Source organism: Centrocercus urophasianus, unplaced genomic scaffold, assembly GCF_019232065.1.
Source record: "Centrocercus urophasianus isolate 14NV4802_14NV808 unplaced genomic scaffold, USGS_Curo_1.0 seq_20, whole genome shotgun sequence".
NCBI classification, from domain to species: Eukaryota; Metazoa; Chordata; class Aves; order Galliformes; family Phasianidae; genus Centrocercus; species Centrocercus urophasianus.
Genome location: NW_024884756.1, coordinates 6,554,547 through 6,575,068, shown reverse-complemented (window position 1 = coordinate 6,575,068; position 20,522 = coordinate 6,554,547). Strand labels below are relative to the sequence as shown.

At 37.5% G+C, this 20,522-nt stretch overlaps 1 protein-coding gene across 4 annotated transcripts in view; it reads right to left on the bottom strand.

Annotated features, from left to right (window-relative positions):
* Positions 1-20,522, bottom strand: part of GULP1 (GULP PTB domain containing engulfment adaptor 1) — a 149,640-nt gene that overhangs the window by 91,685 nt on the left and 37,433 nt on the right. The window contains exon 1 of one of the 4 annotated variants that reach the window (XM_042822646.1): positions 10,668-10,753. The exons of the other annotated variants lie outside the window; for them this stretch is intronic. The gene's annotated coding sequence lies outside the window, so the exon portion shown is untranslated. Of the gene's footprint in view, positions 1-10,667; positions 10,754-20,522 lie in introns of those variants that run through there. 4 annotated transcript variants of the gene reach the window in all.

Genomic DNA, 20,522 nt, shown 5'->3' with positions numbered 1-20,522 from the left:
TTGTTTAAAAGCTCGCAAGAATGAGTAGCATTTGCTCAAAAAGCTCCTTCATTCAAATTTTTTCCTCTCCTTTTGGAATTCCAGTCAAAAATTCAAACCAGAGCTATTAGATACCATATATGTCTAGTGAGCCAATCAAGATTTTTGTTCTTTAATGGCTAATCATGCATCAAGATTTTTCTACTATCAAAGAAAGGATTTACGTAAAACCTCTCAAAATATTGTTACCTAAGCTATCATTTGCAGTCCAGACAGCATCTAGATGAAGCAACACATCTTAGATCACGTTACTTGTCAAACATTTGTAAGCATAATCGGTGTTTGTACTTCCATTCCAGAAGTGAAAATGACCTTTTGACAAACAGAAGTCAATAAAAATCAGGAGAATAGGTTAGAGAACCACAGAAAGAAATTACGATGCACAAAAGACCTTAACTACACTTTGGGCAGTTCCGGCCTTCACACTTTGGTGGCACAACAAGCTTAAAGATGACGATGAGAAGAAAGCAACAGTTTACTACAACAAATCCGAATAGGTGTAAAGAAAGCATTTCAACAGTTTACGTCTGCAAGAAGTCAGAATCAAACAGCCTAGTAACCAAGATTACATGATAGTCTAAATTTTTTAATTCTGGAATTGAATTCCTGGCAATGATTTACAAACTTAGAAATGTATACAAATAAAGAAAAATAAATGAAAAATGAAATACAGTGCCTTTATTTTTAAAAACACTACATGCTTGCATGCTATATCCACAATCATGGAGATGTGAAACGCAATGTGTTTGGACTGCTCTTGAGATGGGGAAAGAATTGCAGTTGTTCTTTTTCTCTCCAGCAGGATAAAAGCAATTAAAAAATCCTTCCAATTTTTTAAAAAGGATGTATTTAGGGAGAGAGATCTTAAGGTGAATTATAAAAGGAAATAGAAAGTGGCAACAGGTGGCATGTGGAAATTCAGAAGGAAGCCTTTTTCCATTTCACATCTCATGGAACAGGAATTGGATAAAAAAAAAAAAAAAAAAGATGATATTAGCTAACAAATATATGCTGTGCAAAGCTACTGAGCTGTTCACCACACACGGACTGGCTGGTTTTTAAGACTACAATGACTCAAAAGTATTGAAATTCAGTGAACAAACTTGTTTTGGTTGTGGTGCTTTGCTTTCTTTAAAATAAATAAATGAGGAGCAGATGGGGAGGGCTGCATCTCCCCTACAAACAACATAATACACTACAGAGCTGTCTCAGAGAACTATCCCAACTGGCCTCTGAAATTCGGGTTCGTTTGTTTAGTCACGCTGAGAAGTATACCTCTGTAAATACAGAATGTGACAACCAATATAAATCCCTAATCTCGCCAGTCATTGTATCTGTTAAAGGTAAGTAAATATGGGAAGCAAGCAGCCTCCAGGAGGAACTTCAACAGCAAAATATTATTAGCTCAAGACACTAACAGATTACAGACAGATAATGGGCAAGATGCAGACGCAGTCATTTCCAACTCAGTTCAAGCAACATTCTTTGTTCGTTTGGTGAAAGGACAAGAATTAGAAACATAGTAACAAAACCCATCACATTTTTGTTAGCTTGGATGCTTTAAAAATCAGATTATATGTTTTCAGGCTGCTGGTAACATTTTTGGAAAAAATACTACTCATTTTATTCACATAGACGTAATACACAGGACTCCTTACAAAACATTTTTCATCAAACAAAAACAGCATGCTGTTAGTAATCAACATGTAACGCACTGTCTCAATACACAATTTTACTGTAATTTCATCTTCCTTTTCTAAGACGTACAGCACAATGAAAAAAACCACCAACGTACAACCATGAATTGAAGCATAAAGACCCGGTAACAGTTCTCTTTCAAATTTCAGTATAGAAAAAAAATAAAACATGGACGAACGACAGCTAGATGTTTCTGATGAGAGGCCAACCAAAGCAGTTCAGACACAGGCTGAGCACCATCACTACTACAGACAGATTTAGAATGACAAAACAAGTTATTTCTCAATTCACAACGTGGAAATACTATTTACATTTTCCACATATGCAAGGACTGCAACCGCATGCATTGCAGAAGTTACTAGATGCTGATCCATAGCTCTGGTAGCCTTTTGGTTACCAACATCATTAAAAAGTTTGAAAACGTACTTAGATTCTAGTATATTGCCTGCAAGCATCTAAAAATCAACAGCATTTATAAGACGAATAAGTCAACAAAATCCTAGAATGGTTTCTCAACATGCAAACACCATCATCACTTTTGCTTGGTTCTGTTGGTCAATTCTAATAATTCAAATAAGTTCAAATAAGGGAAAATTACTCAACTGCTTCAGGATAAGCTACAAGATTAAAAAAACAAATACAAATTCAAGTCCACATCATTAACAGAATCTGCAACTTCTTATTCTTCTAGATAGCCCAGAGAGTTTTTAAAGGAAAGAAAATTCCCAGACATGCAAAAGATGTCTAAAATTAAGAAATCTTCCTATTTTCTATATCTATCTTTCCCCTATTTACCAGACTTTGAAGCAGTTACAACATCCACATTTAATAGTACAGCAGACAACCTGAACATTCAATTTCTGTTCCATAAGTTCATGGTTTTAAATGCAGCACTAGCAGACCTAGACTTGAACTGGTGAGCCAAGCAAATCATAGTCATTATCATCATGGATTCATTTGACAGACTTATCTTTAAGCGTACGCTGGTTTGGAAACTGAAAGTTAATTGTGACTTAACATTCTGAGTTCTGCCTGATGTTTTCATCCACCTAAAAGCTGAGTACTTACACTACTAAGTAAGGAATGGCCATCTGGACATTCCACTCGCTCTAAAAAAAGCAGGTAGTGAGATCACAACTCATTGTTTGCAAGAACCTAAGAAAGATACAAAGTTTTAGGTTACAGCAGTTACACCCCTGGCAGTAGAAACAAAAGTTAGCTCACTAACTTAAACTGGTTTCATGGTCCTCTTCAGGGTTATACTAAAGCCAAAATGAGTTGTTCCCATGTCTGGCATTTTGGTTACAATGCTCATTAAAGACATACTTGAAAGGAAGCAATTTGAACCAATTGTTTTTCCCCCCCAAACAACCAATCCTTTCTGAGGTGGATACCCATTCCTTATTGTAAAGATTCATCTAAATAAGTAATCCACTGGAATTGTGCTACTTGACTTACTGCTGTTCCTGAAAAGATGGCCTATCAAGAAATATTACACCCAGAGCACCCTGGAAAGGAAAAAAGCCAAGACTTGCCAGGAAACAGAAAGCTGCCCAAATTCAAAGCTGTCTTAAAGAGAGCTTACTGTGAGTCAGCAGAATTGTCTTATTTCAGCCTTCTCTCTCTCCTCCTCAGGCACACACTAGTCTTAACTACAGCAAATATTCAGAATTATAAAATCCCAGAGCAGAAATATGCAATAGTAAGGCTAAGGCTGATACAAGCTATAGATACTTCTGCAACTGCGAATGATTATTCACAGTGCATGTACAGTGGAGTAGATAAATTTGCTCAACTTGCAGGAACAGTCTAAATGTGAATACTACATGAGTTCAATCTAGCTAATAAGCACAAGCTAGGCTGCTGACATGGCTGCATTTCTGCGAGGACTGATCACATCCTTTTTCATTTCTGACTTGTTTTTCATTTACTTCAAAGAAAAGGTGAGTTTCTTTGCACTGATGCATATCTAAAGTAGTAACTTCATCAACTGTCCTCAAGAAAAGTCTGCAGTCAGTTATGTAGCATCCCTAGTAATTCATATGAGATTATACAATGATTTTAGATAAGAATTGTGCTGAATTTAGCTTATCAGTTAAAGATAAAACACAAACTATAACAAGAGATCTCATAGAGTTCTGAGTCGTTGGTATCTTCTACCAAGCCAAGTTTGAACCCACACCTAAACAGCTGATGTCAGCTAAAACAGCTGAGATGTTTCTGCTGTGACATTTAGCGCAAAAATGAGTGTACAATGTTCACAGTTATAGAAGTATGTCTTTCGTTTTCATGGACTCATAAACTGGTTTGGGTTGGAAAGGATTTCAGATCATCTAGTTCCAGCCAGCCCTCCTGCCGTGGGCAGAGCTGACACCATCACATCAGGCTGCCCAGGGCCCCATCTTACCTGGCCTTGACCACCCCCAGGAATGGAGCATTTTCTAGGCAACCTGTGTCAGTGCCTCAACAACTTCTGAGTAAAAAAAAAAAAGTCTTCCTAATATCTCATCTAAATTTCTCCTCCTTCAGTTTAAAACTGTTTCCCCTTGTCCTATATCATTGTTTTTAAGGCAGACAGAGAAAGCAAAAAGGAAAGATGGGAAGCAGATAAAGCAACCTTCTTTCCTCAATGCTTCCACTAATTTCTGGAGGCCGCAACATATGAGATCTTTGTCTTTTCTCCTTCCACCTATAGTATCTCAGAACATGTTATCTTAGACCACTTCCAAGCATCCCAATAATAAACTTTTTCACTACTAATTGTCTTGCTGCTTTATCCAACAGCAGAGAGACAAAAACAATACAAAATACAACTCAATACACAAAGCAGAATACTACTTCAGTCATAATACCACTTTAGTCATTACTACCATAACAACATTTTCAAGGCCACAGTGGTTTTCTACTGCACTGATAAATTAATATGCAAAAAGAAGCAAGAGGTCCACGCCGGAGTGCCTTCTTGAATCACAGGAAACCAGAAATGCCGAGGAAGTGTATAAATCACAGACAACACCATGGTAAGGTAGCATACATCGTTTCATACAGAATGAAGACAAGTTTAACTGGGAAGATGTAAATTAATAACCACGTCAGAGAAGAAAATGCAGAGGAGAAAGAGACATGAAAAATTAAACTGCCCTGGCAAATATGTATCATGACAATGCAATGAAGTTCAACTTGCAGCTCAGGAAATTCCCAAAGATTCGGAATATCACACTTGCACTTGTAGTTCCGTGAATGAGTAAGGATTAGATGCTAAGCTGTCACACTGCAAAGCAAGTGTTGGTAATCCGATGGGGAACATTTCACTCCTTGTATAATGCACTAAGCCATTCAGTTCATTCAATTAGGCAAGCAGCAATGCACTAGATCGTCCAAAATCTTCTTCATCTGCATCCAATAGTTCCTGCAGTGCTAGCAGTTCTTATTGACAGAGCAGATCTCGGTTCTGCTGGCCTCTTGTCTTATACAAGCAAATCCTCAGCTCTTACAGTTACTTAAATGAACGAGGATAAAGCATCTAGGATTACATCTCAACTGTACCTCAAACTGAAGGGCAATTAAGAGTCTGACCTTACACATTATGCCAGCAGGCACAGCAATGCACCCATTTCCTTTAATAATACCGCAAAAAAATTGAGATTACTTTAAAGCATTTAATATCACTGCTTGACTTTCAGAGATACTAAAGCCTAATGTTGGACTAAAAATAAAAACCATATAACCTAGAAGCATCTTAAAAGAAAGGATAATTGCCTATAAAAAAGAAATTAATTAGAAGTGCAGCAGAATCTTTACCACCTGCTGAATTTCGGAAAAGTTTAATGGTCCTCTAAAAAGGAACAACTCGCTCCCAAATGGCAGGATGATGCTGGTAACACAGGTACACGAAGCAGCTCAAGGTAATACCATGAAGCACATCTGGAAGCTATTTTGCATCTTCAGTCAGACATGATGATACCACAGGCAATATTGCCAAGCAAGAAAAACCAGTGACAGCAGCAGCCCACCTACGTGGAAGAGCAGAGATTCTGTGACAGACAGAGGGAGGTACAGTGGCAGCCTGGCAGAAAAAGCAGAGAGAAACTGAGCTTTAAATAAAAAGACCCTTGTCAGCACCACCAAGCACATAAATTTTGTTACTAGTACACAGGAACACACTGTGCCACCCAAACACTCTCAAGCAAAAAAGAAAAAATCCCAGGTAGGTAAATGCCTTCCAATTGTTTCCTAAAACACTGCAGGTCATGCTGCCCTGCACAGCAAACTGTCAGGGGACTGGTCAGGGCCAAACACTGCGCTCAAGTTCCACACTGACATGCGGTAAGAAGTAGTAGGAGATGACAATACACTGCAAGTGGAAAAAGAGCAGGACTGTCTCCACCAGCTTCAACGCTGTCTTGTACTGCACTACTGAACTGCAAACCACAGCGTTAACCTACATTGGAAAAGTTTCAGTGTATAACCATCTTTTCTTGGGAGAAATGACAGCTACACTCCAGGGGCTGGGCCAAAACAGTCAGGATATTATGAATCCAACTCATTTACCCTCAAGTCTGACTCCTCTGCACAGCAATGTGAGTTATCAGCTCAGCTTGACAAAACCATTTAGATGCTAATATGAACACAAATTCTCTACATCTTATAAAAATTGCTTTGTGTAACTACAAGCATCTCTGCACCAAACCTCCAAGAAATGCAAAACATCAGGGAATGCAGAAGTCAGAGTTCATTAGCTTGCTCCAACTGCATGAAGACATTTTTATTATGTTAATTTATTTGAATAGGCCATTAAAATATAAATCCAAATAGAAAGTCTGGCCAAATAAATATTATGGCTACTTGAACAAAACAAAACCTTTCCGATAAAACGTGAAATGGCAATTCTACGTTAAGTGCAACTGCTGCCTTCATCTTTCTTCAGATCTTGACTTGCCTGTTGGAAAGAGAACAGAACGGGCATTATTTGTCCCCCTGGCTCCTCACGCAGGTCTCTAAAGAACACTTAACCTAAACAACCAATTTATGGTATTAAGCTCTTGGACATTAAGTATCTCAAATTCCACCTCAGGGTATTAGGCCAACTGCTGTTTAAATTATGTGTAAATTGGCTCAATCATGACTCTCCACTAGAAAGATCTGCCTTAAAGATCATGCCCTTAGGGAATCAAATGCCTTAATGACAACCTACCACTAAGCTAATCAAGAATCAGAAATGGAGTTAGAATTAACTAAAGCAGAAGCACTGAAATAAAGACAAAAAAAGTCAATAGCGTTATCTAGCTAAAACAGGTCATGCATAGTAGAGTTTCCCCACCATTTACTACTGCAACACATTACTACTATAATAAAAATAAATTTTAAGCCTCTGCAAAATAATATAAGACATTTGCAACTCTTCTTTTAACTTCAATGCAGTGAAATTACAACTCATTCACAAGTTGGAAGCTTTTAAGTCCCATCATCAGTCGATATCAGATCTCAATAATGTCACTGTTTAATCCTAGCCATAAAGATTTCTGTGTGAGAGTGTATGAATATACTATGTAATTTCTGCTGTAACCTTACAATACTATGTTCTTTCCTTGCTCACAATAAAGGATGGATACTAAACCTACATACACCCGTAAAAGTTCAAGTATTCAGTGCTCTTAAAATAAGTAAAAGATTTTGCACTTAAAAACTGCTTGGTATTTAACTTCCAGGAGCCCACATACTGGACAAGCCTGCTGCAAATCACAAATTCATGTGCAGGTTTCAGTATGTAAGCATGTTAAGTACATTTCAAGTAAATCTACATCTACAGAATGGTTCCATGTTTTGGTCAGGAAATCAGTCCTGTCAACAACATTTTTCTACAATGGATCTGGCTTTGACCCATGCTGTGGAAATCATTATCAAGTGCAGAAATTAAGGCAGAATGCAGTGTACACACGGGATAGGTTTTGAGATGATACTGTCAGAAGAAAAATAAAAATGTAAATCCACGTCCTCTCATTTGTCCTCAGGCTACAAGATCCTTTTGCAACTCACAAGCTTAGGTATTTTTTGTCTCAGCTCTCAGAAGCCCATGTAAGAATTCTTCAGCAAAGCCTGACGAAGTAGCGGCGCAGTCTAAGGAAGAAAGTTAAGGACAAACACATCTCCTGTTCTATTTTAGAAAGAAGATTCAAAAACAGCCTCTCTGCCAACCAGGAAATTAGAATCACACGATACGTCTGAGGCTGAACTGGGAAATACCAGCATAAAGTCATAAGCACACACTGACTCCTTGTAAAACAGCAACAAATGAAGATGTTGTGAAAATAATTCTGAATCCAAAGAGATTCTCACTGAAAAGCAGATAGTATTTACATACACCTAATGTCACGGACATCAAGACGCATGAGAGAGGTCAATGAGAAACACAAACTAGCAATTAGGTTTTGACAAGTCATGAAATGAAGGGAGCATTTTTAGGAGCCTGTAGTAACAGGGCAGAAACCACCCTGGTGGTGCCAGGCTAAGCACACACTCTGGAAAGCCAGCAGCATCAGGCTGAGTCAGCTGAAGCTGTCTTTTAGTACCACACTTTCTCAGAATTACTTTCAATGGATTTCTGGATTTATATACAAATGATATGTTTAGTCTCACATCAGACAAAAGAACATGCTGCAAACTTTTACCTTACCTTTATTTAACTGAGCTAAACAGAAAATTCACTTGTCCAAATGCTCCTTGTTCCCTACACACATTTAAAAAAACATTCAGCTTCATTATTTTATGTTTTAGACAAGTATATCACGGCCATGCCCATAAATAACCCTCATTTATCATTGTTAAGTTCCTGGGTTTTGCATTTTTTCCAATAAATCGATAAGAACTTCACAGTTGCTGCCTTTCCTTTATCCAGAGCAGCTTTCCTCTCTGTGCTAAAAAGAAGCAGGTAGATTTCAGCAGTACTTCCAATCTAAGCAACAAGTTTTCACGTGTGGAGAAATGAGGGACATCAAAAGAAAAAAAAAAAAGGAAAAAAAAAAACAAAAAAGCAGGGTAAGAAAAATTGATTTTTAGTATTCATGCCAACAGACATAACCCTCTCAGCAACATGGTTACTTACACGTAGTAACTTTGCCAGAGCTGTGAGTCAACAGCTTGGAGCTGCCATACTCTAAGGCTGACCATGCCAGAGGTACTGCTTAATAGTGAAAATCAACATGAACATGTTGTGTAAGCAACACAGTCCATAAACGTAGCCTTTCGGCTTTGTTCAAAGTACTTCAAACAGAGAACTATAAGAAAAGTCTAGTTTGAATTCCACGAGCTTTAAAAGAAATCAGAACCTCTCAACTATCATTTCAAATGCATGCGTATTAATTTACAGAAATGTAAATGTAATACTCTCCTAAGTAAGCAGTCTGACCTTCACAAGACAGTGTTCTTAGTTCTAAGATACAGGTAAAACAGAAGGTTTTAAAACACTCTTACAAGCTCTACTAAACTTTTGAAGCAGCCCTACATATTTAAATCTTGAAATTTTGAATGATTCACTCAGAAATATTGAGTCACACTATTCCTCTCAATCCTCACGGATCTGTTAAGAACATTCAGGTATGGAGTTACCAAGACATAGAACTTGTACCTAACCAGCAAGGAATTACTACTTCCCTGATCCATGAAACGACTTAGTGACTCTGCATACCCCATGCAGAATTTACCTTCATTGCTCTGTTTATTGCTGCCTTTATGTAACTCTTTTTGTAGAAATATAGATTCCTGTCACTTTCACTTCCGTACTTATTTCCTGGCCATAGTTTATTTCTTATTTAAGAAGTAAACACTCCTCATCATATAATGCCTTCCTTCACTGACTTCATTGTCAGCATTTTCCCATTAGTTCTAAACTCTTTCTCAACGAAATCAATCCAATTAACTTCTTTGCCTTTTTCTTAAGGCAAAGATGTCAAGTAAAACCAGACCAGGTGCCAATGCCTCCTATTTGACAATATCCTCTGATGAGATCCATCACTGTGTTTCATTTCATTGTTCTCAAGAACAGAGCTCTCGCATTGTAGAAAACAAGGCCTTCCATCTCTGGCACAAAGCCAAATCAAAGTATTACACATGATCAATACTCTGCAATAAAGAATAAATAAGGAATGCAATTAAAATTAACAATCAAATTGTCTCTCAGAGTATGACACGAGAGTATAGCATTATCCATTTTCACTCATGACTTTTTCTCAGCTAACACTTTCTTCAAGGGCAGTGTCAGCAACTGCTAAGGCAGAAAAGACCTTACTGTGTTTTGTCACTTGGTACCACCAGCTACAGCAATTTATGTCAGTTTACAATGCTTAGTATCCCACCACCACTTCTCTTCTCATACTTTGGAGGTAACAAATCTCAAGAGACACAAAAATACAGTGTGAAACCAGATAACTGTTCTAGGCCGTATCCTCTGCTTCCCAAGGGAGCACCATGCCTCATGTTCAGCACCATTACCTCAGATGACATCTCAGAAGTGTCTTTGGATGAAAGGAAAACATACAGTAAATAATTTGTGCAAATAGTAAATGGTGTTCTTAAATAATTTTCACTTCCACATTTTTAGTCTTCTCAGCATTTCAGCTACTTGATGATGATGATGAACTTATCTCTACCCAAGAGTCTTAACACCTATTCAGGTTCAGTAACTCAACTGTTACAAGGGTGACATGGCTTTCTTCCTACTTCTCCCCCTCATACTTTCATTCATTCTGAACGATTGTCTGAATAATATCTATATATTTATGGCTACAAGTTTATACAAACAGATATGCACTTTATGTTTATAAAACTGAGATTTTGAAATGTTTACTGTGAGAAAGTTAATCTTGTATTTCACTTGAACCTCAGAGCGTTTCTCCTGAAAGCAAGGCAGGCAATAGTTCAAGTCCAGATCTTACCTCAGCTTTACATTAAGGACTTATTGTTCATTTCACATTCCCAGTCAAGCAGAGGAACAGCAACATAGGTGAAAAGGCTTCCAGACCTGTACGAAGAACATATTCTACTTGTGTTGGTAGGTACAAAAGCCATACCTACTGAACAAAACATAATCTTTACATATTAATATTCCAAGTAATTTATTTTCACAAGTTGCTGGTATCCTCAGTTTTCTAACTACTTCAAAATAATTACAAACAGTTCAGCAAGTTCTTGACCACATCCTCAAACACTCCAGCAAGTCCTTCAGACCTGCTGATTTGTACTGAGTATAACACACGTTCATTGCTGTTTTTTAATCACCAACCCAGCAGAAAATTAAAAAACATCAGTTTATCTCCTCATTTTTTTTCTCTATAAACCTCTATTTAAAAAACAACTAAGAAGTAACGCTTGCAAAAAACTCAAATGAAGTGTCTGAAAATGATTCTTATTTGCTACAGGCTATTTTTCTTTCTATAATTAACAAGAACATGTTCTGTCTTTCCAGATTTTCCTGTAACCTGCAAGTCCAAAACATACCCCAAATGTGCCAGACTAATGATATAGTCTAGTAATAGAACAAAAGTTGAGTGCCAACATATCAGAAACACTTTCTAACAGACTGTATACTGCACCACAGCATTGCAATTTCACTACCTGGTTATTTTACCAAACAAAATACGTGTCAGTATTATTAATTACACAATACATCATGCTCACCTATTTGCTTCTACAATGCCTTTGTAGGAAAACTAAAGAAATAAATACTGAAGGTTATTTGTGTCAGAGTATGTCATAGAGGCTCAACACACGAAGACTTTTCCCTTGGCTTCATGTAAACTGAGTCCTAGTGCTGTTTGATTGTCATGACAGTACCAAACTCTGTAAGCAAATGCTAACCCCCTCACACTGATACTCTATTTCTTGAATTTAAACAAGAAAATTACTATTCCCATCTTTTGCACCAACGTATTTGGTTTCTATTCCAAATATGAACTACTTGAGGGTTTGAGATTTGAGACAGTGGAAAAATCATTAATCCACGCCACAAATGATGCCTTGGTTGTCTATGAGCCCCTACAGCTGAGCACTTCCTATATCCCTGGAGACAAAAGATCTTAGCACTCTGCTCCCATCTGCAAAATCAGGTTTTAAAAACAGCATCCACTCTAATGTTTTTCCTTCTACTGTCTCATAAACCCATCTAGCAGAGTCTGAAATAGATATTTGTCATTCATACTTACTTTGACATTTCACTCTAAGGAGTCAAAGCCTACTTATTAAAAAAAAAAAAATCACTTTAAACACAGAAGAAAATAGGAATAGGAAGGTAACTAAACAGCAGCGCTGCTTAAACTTGACTTTCTGCAGTAAAAGCAGGACAAGAGAAAAGGCTGGGGGACTCTGGAAAACAAATCTCACTTGTGCAGCACTCAAGACTGGATTAGAGGGGACCAGTAGAAATGGTTTTTTTGTTTTGTATTTATTTACAGAACCCTGACATGCCTGAAGCCACTCACACAGCCACATTCCAGAAAGTTGTTATTCAGGACAACTCATTCCTGTTGCACCATTCACAGTTAGGGTAACAACATTGCAAGAATTAGACTTACAGGGCACCTCTTAATTTAAGGACTTGGTTGTGAGAAGCAGCACAAGTTCTACTAATCACACAGAAATCATGCAGAGGAGTTCATGTACTGGAATAATCAGAGCAAGGCTTTTTGCTGTGCTGCGTTCTTGTATAGAGGCCAGAAATCAGTTGTGGAACGTGGCAGCAGTTCTCCAGCTTGATACAGTTGGGCAAATAGCATCTGTGACCTTGAGCAGCAATACCCTGTCCCATTTACAGATCTTGATATCATTAAATATATTTTCAAGCGCACTAAATACAGAAGTGGTAAGGAAGATTTTCACTTGTGTATGTCAAAAAACTCAACAGCCACACACAGTCATATAATGCACTGAAAGGAAGCACACAAACTCCACTGCTAGAATACAGTCCCAATTATACAAGCCCTACTACATGGTATAAGCTGTTATTGGGTATTCCATTTTCAACTCTACTTCCCAATGAGAGAAGATGTTTGTAATTAAAGCCTGATGGAAGCAAAATCAATTCTTCAAGGCAGCATTTTCGTGAAGGTCAAATCTGTGCAAGACACATTATGCTTGATATCATCACAGAACAAAGGGTTCCCTGTTATTTCAACTTCATTCTTCAGAAACTGAAGGAAAAAATCCCATTTGATCTGTGGGCACAAAGGCCCGAAATCAAGTCTACAGTTTGTCATAGAACATAGAGAAAGCAAAGCTCAAGTACTGGAAAGAGTGAAGCAACCATGTGGTTCAAGTGTTACAGCAGTGCCACCCAATAGTGACATATAGCATACTAGAGGAGGAGGCACCATCTAGAACACACATGTGATAACAACAGCAACTTTCAAGTAGATAAAAAACATCTTCACAAGTCTGATGGCTGTCTAAACAACCTATATAGTCACAGGAAGAGGAGTAGGAAGCATTTATAACTTTGATGTGGTTATTAGAGTTCTCAAAAGTAAAAATGAGCAAACCAATTAGTAAATATAAATATATAATATATATAATAATATACAATATATAATATAATATATAATCTATATAATAATATAATATATATATATATATAATAGTAATATATATTTAGTAAATATATATATATATAACATATATTCATTAAGAGAAATTCTTCTTTTAAGGTTAATTCAGGGAGCAGAACATTAAGATACTTCTCTGAAGGAAAGTTCTGACTTCTTACAGCCCAAACATCACATAAGGAAAAGATAAGGAAAAAAGCCATCATAAGGGATTAAGTAAATTCCTCGATAATACATATTCACGTCTTACACTTTAAATTAGGCAATGTAGATATAATAAGAATGTATTTGCAAGGATGAAACTGAAGATGCAGGCCTTCTAAGGCAAGAGAGAAACATCAAAGTAGAATACAGCTTAAATCCTCTGTAGGAGAGAAATTTATTGCAGGGATATTTTGAAGATCTTTAAGATTAGAGAAATGAGGAATATATACAGCCCTATCACAACTATTTTATTCCTATTGTTTAATTTATGCCCAAATAATAGTTAGAACCTGACAAGGAAGAATCTCCTTAGGGCTGCAGAGAATTCCCAAAAGCTTGAATTTGAAGAAATGCTGTGTGTCTGAAATCCTAGTGATGCTATGGCTTCCTGATGGACAGCAGGTCCAGCTAAGGGCAGGCATGAATCATTTCAACGCATTAATGTGAGAATATTTGAAATGAGCCATCTGGTAACCCAGAGTTACTGGGCTTAGTACAGACAAGCCAGGTGGCACTCACACTGCAGCCTTCACTGCTGTGACTTGGGGCAATCTACCTGCCACAATGGCAGCAGTCCATGAACCCATTTCACTTTTAGACAATACATGACGTTTTGTTTTATAACACTGTTTTTATCTTTTTTTTTTTTTTTTTAAATTGTTGTTACCATCCTTCCAAAAAAAAAAAAAAAAAAAAACGAAGTAGAAAATGCAGCAACTTCCACATTGCCATGAAAGAACAGAATTGTGAACATCTTGACAGGTCGGTGAATCAAGAGTTAAGATGCAATCCTGTGCTCATTTCTTATCAGACCATTAAATGTCACCTAACTGCACCCCAGCTGCTGACCTGTGGCACGGAAACAGCATGAGCACACAGCTAAAAGAGTAAGAAGATTGGTGGAAAAAACTTAAAGATGCGCAGAAGCTTGGAAGTATTGGTAAGCAAAAATTGTTTTGGAGAACAAGTTAAGGATGGGACACTGGCAGAAATTAACATTTGTTTTGCTATGTGAATGGAAAGAACCATGTGTGAATGCAAATCTTTAATGGCTACATCTCATCTATTAATTTTCATGTTCAAAACAGTTATAAAAAACTGCATCAGAGCAGTCAGGTAAGAACTCCAGACAGTTCTGCTGTGAAAAATAATACCCAGCCCCTTGCCTTATAAACACCAACCCAGAGCACATTACATGGGAGTTCACACAAGCTTTGCCCCCCTGCCAGTCTTCATACATGTACAAAATCCTTATTCTCACATAAACTTTGAGATATGACAGTCTACAAACAAGTAGAAAAAGCCTGTCATGGTGCAGTTAAAAACTGCATTAAATCTTGAGACGTGCCCTGGAATAAAAGAAAAACCTCACTGACCAGCTAATATTTAAATTCTGCCAGAAAACTCAAAACCAAAAATAAAAAAATAAAAAAAGGAAAAGAAAAGAAATCCTTTGTTATTTAATGCATCAATGAAAAAACCCAAATCAAAACACTCAGCTGCCAGAACATTTGAGTGAACAGGAATACTGTACAAAGACTTTTCTGATCTGTACCCATGTTAGCTCCAAAACACCTATGAGATTAAATAGTTTTAATCAGATCAGAGTGATGAAAATAAAACTGTTAAGCCAGCATACTAAATCACTGCATCACTGTAACAAATCACTAAATCGCTGTAAACAACATAAAAACCATGAGATCATGGCATAAGGTTTTCTGTGGGCTCACGTGGGTGAAGATTCCAATTCTGAGTTCATTCCTAGACAGCAGAAGTCCCACTGCATTCAAAAGCAGCTTTGCTCGCTGGAACTTTTCTGTATTGTGCTGTATTCCTTCATTTAAAAAAGGTTTACACAGTAACCCTGAGTAGTAAAGAATTTACTCATTGTTACTGCTGGCTCTCTCATAGGCCTGCTACAGGTCTGGCAGCTTCCAAGTATCTCTGAAGCCTCAACATCTTCACTAACACAAAGAGATCCAAAAAACAAAAACAAAGCAAAACAGAGGAAAACACCTTAGTTGTACAATGCTAGAATTCAGAGTGTACTCTGGATAAGAGACTATAGTAATAAGTATAGTCCAAAGATAGATACGCTACTGGGACCAGAGCTAGAGATGGAGAACACGCAAAGCTAAATCTCACTGCAAAAAAGCGAGGGCAAGCGTCCTATTGCAGCTACCTGTACTAAGTTGGTTTCCCCACCCAAATTTGCTTTGGGAATTACATCTTTGATCTTTGGAAGAGGACCATTTTAAGAGCAGTATGTGAAATAAGCAAAGCTGAAAGCGGAGTGAGGGACATCAGAAAAGACCTTCCCAATTGGCTAAGCTGATACACAAACCAAAAAATAAGGCTGGAGTAAGATTCAGGAGCAGATAATCACACTTATCAGTGAATCACAGCAATTCTTTGCTCCTGGAAAGGCTGTGGGTTTTAGGCTTGACTGAAGTCCAAATCAGAATACATAAATTAAATAACCACAGAAGTTTCATCATATCCTATCTTCACTTTTACATGAGACTTGCATGTTATCAGAACATCTGCACACCAGAGGCAGCCCTATATTCACCACCACAGTTCTTAGACAAAAGTGTATGCTGTCAAGGGTTGTTTTGTTGATTTTTTTTCAAGTTTGAGGCTGAGAGCTAAACCACACAGATTCAGTCCATACTTTCCAGGATGCATTAAACTTTGCTCTCAGACTTGTAACAGCTTTATCCTTTAAACTGGGAAAATGCAAAGCAGCCAAGAAACTGGAGGTGGGGATGTACGTCTCATTCCCTGTGACACAATGAAGCAAAGTAGCAAGGTCCTAGGCTGCAGCAAGTAAGGATTTGCTCAAATGCAACAGCAGTAGGTGCAGAAACAAAGGAAAGAATGTGTTTATCTTTGGAAAGCCTCAAGTACACAGGGATATCCACAGATGTGTGCTTGCTTCCACTGCCAACCCTTAAATGACATCTGGTAAGGGGTGCATCCTGGCTCAACCCCTTCTGATCACTCAGATGGACTGCATGCATCTGAGCTCCCCTGGGTTGACCCTGCCTACCCACCAGGTACTGAATCACTGCTTCAAGCTGGGACACCCGCAGAGCCAGGGTGAACACAGTGACTCGTCAGTTCTTTGCTTCCACTCATCAGTCCCTTACGCATAAAAGCAAACTTAGATTTTAAGAGAAGACTTAGAACGCTGTCATCTGCTCGCCTTAAAGTGATTTAAGGAAGGAAGCAAGTACTTCTCTGTTTGGCTTTATTTTTTGGTATTGCTTTATATTCCAGTTTGGATATCAATTGTGATTTAAACTCAGCCAAGTTACTCATTTGGAGCCAGTTTCAAAGAAAAAAAAAAAAAAAAAAGAATTGTTTTACCCAGTGATAGAGTTTGATTAGATTTGTGACTTATGGTAAACTATTCAAATAAAGCTATGTTACAGAAGAGAGCTTGCCTAAATCCACACAGCCCACGAGTACATAAAACTGAATTACTTGAGCAACACAGCCCCTAAAAAACATGATTTGTGGTAATTTAATCTCTGCACAAACAGGTATAAAAAGGAAACAGAACTGTTACGGTTGGAAAATAAAACTGCCAACACGAGTACTGTAGCCTGAGTGATTTTCCAAATAGCCACATTACTTTCCAATAATAAAACATATTTTCTCTGTATCCAGACAGAAATGTAGTAAATAGACGCACTGAACATCATAATGTAAGTTACTTTAATTCTTCACTTCTAGGTTTAGGAAAAGAAAAACCATCTGCGTGTTTTCAAACAAGAAACAAAATCAAGTTAGGAGCTGCAAATCACACAACACATGATCCCAAGCAATTCATTGCTCTCTTTCAATGTCATGTATAGAATGGCCACATAGCGATACACAAACAAATCTGGAGCAGCTGACACTGACATCGCTTCCGTAACAGAAAATGTCGCATGATAAAATAATCAAAAAGATAAAATTCCTATTTGACCTTACATCAGATAGTGTTACTTTAATTGATGCTTCTATGAATAAAAGTCATGTCAACATCTATTGATTCAATGTCATTCTGGGCTGTTTATGAAAAATGCCTTCAGTGTTGAAGCTGGAGGATTTCATACGGTGACAGCCAACTGCTAAGGACTGGCAGGGTTCAGAGATGAGTCTCTGCCATCTGCACACAAATACCTGTCACTTGTTTACTCAAGAAGTAAATATGGAAGTTAGAGTCACTGCTACTAAAACACATATAGCCCTGTTCAAAGAAAAAAAATAATGATTACATCCTGCAGTTACAATGACACCTTTAAAACATGTAGCCCTCCAGATGTCGCGCAGCATATTACTTGTAAGCAAGGTATAAACAAATAGTGATAATTTGTCAAAGTCAAAATTTCAGACTGTCTTGCAAATTAGATTCCAATGATTTTAAGTCTCTTCACGGCTGTACTTCTCTACTACGATGACACCTTTCAAAGATCCTCCTTGACTACAGTACTTAAGTTGGAAACAATATTAATCTGCTGTTGACTGAATCTATTTTATCCTTAACTCTAGGCTTGGAGCACCCATCTAATGGCATGACATGAGCTGTGACTGTACTTGTGAACAGAAACAATACAAGCTACAAACTGCAACTGCTGTGATTATACAAACACTGCAGCACCACACCATACAGAAGACTGCCCCCACGTTAAAGGAAATTGGTTTGGTTGATGCAAGACATAGTAACACGTCAGAATCACCAGCAAGCCTGATGCTGGATATTTCATTATCCACCTCAAAAACGATCCAGAAAAGAAAAACAAACACAGCAAAACAAAAAAAGGGAAAGCAAGAAGGTGTAGAACACAGTGCTGGAAGCACTACAAATGAAACGTTTTTTTTTTTTTTTTTGCATCCCTGACAACTTCCTTGGCATTATTCCAGATTGCCTTGGCCACAGATACTTCCTTTCCTTTAAGATAAAACACCACTATTTTTTGACATGGGTGTTGACAACCAGCTGGCATGATAAAACATTTAGATAAATGTTTCTTAAGCAGCAGGTTACCTAACTGATAGAAAATGAAATCTCAATCTTCAGATGTATTTTAAATCTAATTAAGTATACTTTATCCAGACAGTAATAATAAAAAAAACCAAATTGCCAAACTACAACAGTACATTTAATTCTCAGTTTCTAAACTAGACTGCATATCGAGACAATCGGTGATTTGTTGGCACGCTCTAATCTAGAATAAAGCTACTGCATAGGTATGTTCACAATGGAAAAACTCCTTTAGCCAGAAGCAAGTAAAACAATCTTTTTAAAGTATTTAAGATGGATTTCTCAATGAACTAAGAGTATTTCTCATCAGGAAAGGGTATTAAAGTGTGGACATATGGTTTTTTAATTTAAATATATATACACATATATACACACATATATATGAAGCACAACACTCATTATAACAAACTTTTAATATTCTATATATTCTATGGCAAGTGCGTACCAACATTCAGAGAAACAAAGATTAAAATACAGTTCTGCAAAGCTCCTATGCATACTGAATTATTGCCTCCATTGCTTTCTTGATTAAAACCTCTCTCTGTTGAGATGCCACAAACCAGAACTTGCATAGTCTGACAACAAGCCATTGATTCCTGCAGTTATCTGCAATTTCTGATATGACAGCTACAAATATGTTGCAATTTGTGCTCTGCCACAAACTGCTATTGTTAGAGTTAGACAGCAATAGCTATCTATTCCAGTTAAACACAACTTCATTATCATATTATACTGCATGATGGAGCATTGGTGATGTCATGCTTGGCAAGCACTTGACTGAATAAGGGAAGATACCGCTTCTAGACGATCTTGCAACATAATTCTGTTGGAACAACTCTGTCCATATCTACTCTTGGCCAAATGAACAAACAGCCTTTTTATTTTCAAAACACACATTACTTCTCCATGGTGTTTGAAACAATAATTTTGATAATAATATAACTTCAGTCTATAGGTACCTTCTTGTCAGGTTAGAGTTTGAACCAATCCTTTTCCAAACCACACAAAAAACCTACAAGGCATTCTTTCATTTACTAATCTTTGTGATTATTCAACATTTGTAATTAGCAAGAGAAAAAAAAAACAAAAAAAACAACAAGACAAGGACATGCTTCCTTCATGGTGCATTACAGATATGTTTGCTTCAAACACAGTTAAGTTCAAGCCTGTAGTCATTTGCTTCCTTGCTGAGCGTTACGGAGGCTAAGAGCCTGCTGGACTCATTGGACACCTCCATTTTGCTTTTCTCCCTGCTGCTGCTAGATGTGATATACGGCATGCATTGCTTTTTGCATCCAAAGGCACACTGAAATATTGCCATACAAAATAAAATAGCGGTGTGAGTAAAATTCAGGTTGTACTACAGAACACAGTCTTGCTACTGACTTGTGAATTTTATTAAGGCAATATGGCATTCACTTTCACTGCAACTTATGTTCCATTATAGTGACTTATGCCTGAATGATGTTTATGTCCATGTGTAATGACCTTAAGCACAATTTCTGAGTGAGAAATAAGCTTTCTTTTTGGTAGAAACAAAACATAAAACACACAGTAAAATACTTCAAACCAATAGGTAGACAGAGCTCCTCTGTTCAGACACTAATTTTAATCCCTCAAATCCAGCTCCTCTAGCCATCTCAAGTAAAAAATCTCTGCAGAGAGTTTCCACAGAACAGGGTGGGATGGCTGATGATGAGACTGTAACTTCGCTGTTAGACATGGACACAGCAAAGCGCCATCCATCCAAGCCAAGCTGTAAGAAGAAAACAGGAGGAGCCAACTCAAAGGAGATGAATTTCTCCTGACATAGATCAAGCTCCTTCTAACAACTCTATAGGAATTTGTCTAAGCTCTGTTCTCCATGGCTGTGTTCAGTTCTCTACAAAACCACGTAATCTGTATTTTACAATATCAAAGTCTCCGGCCAAATTAACTTCAAAGCCTCACTGCAG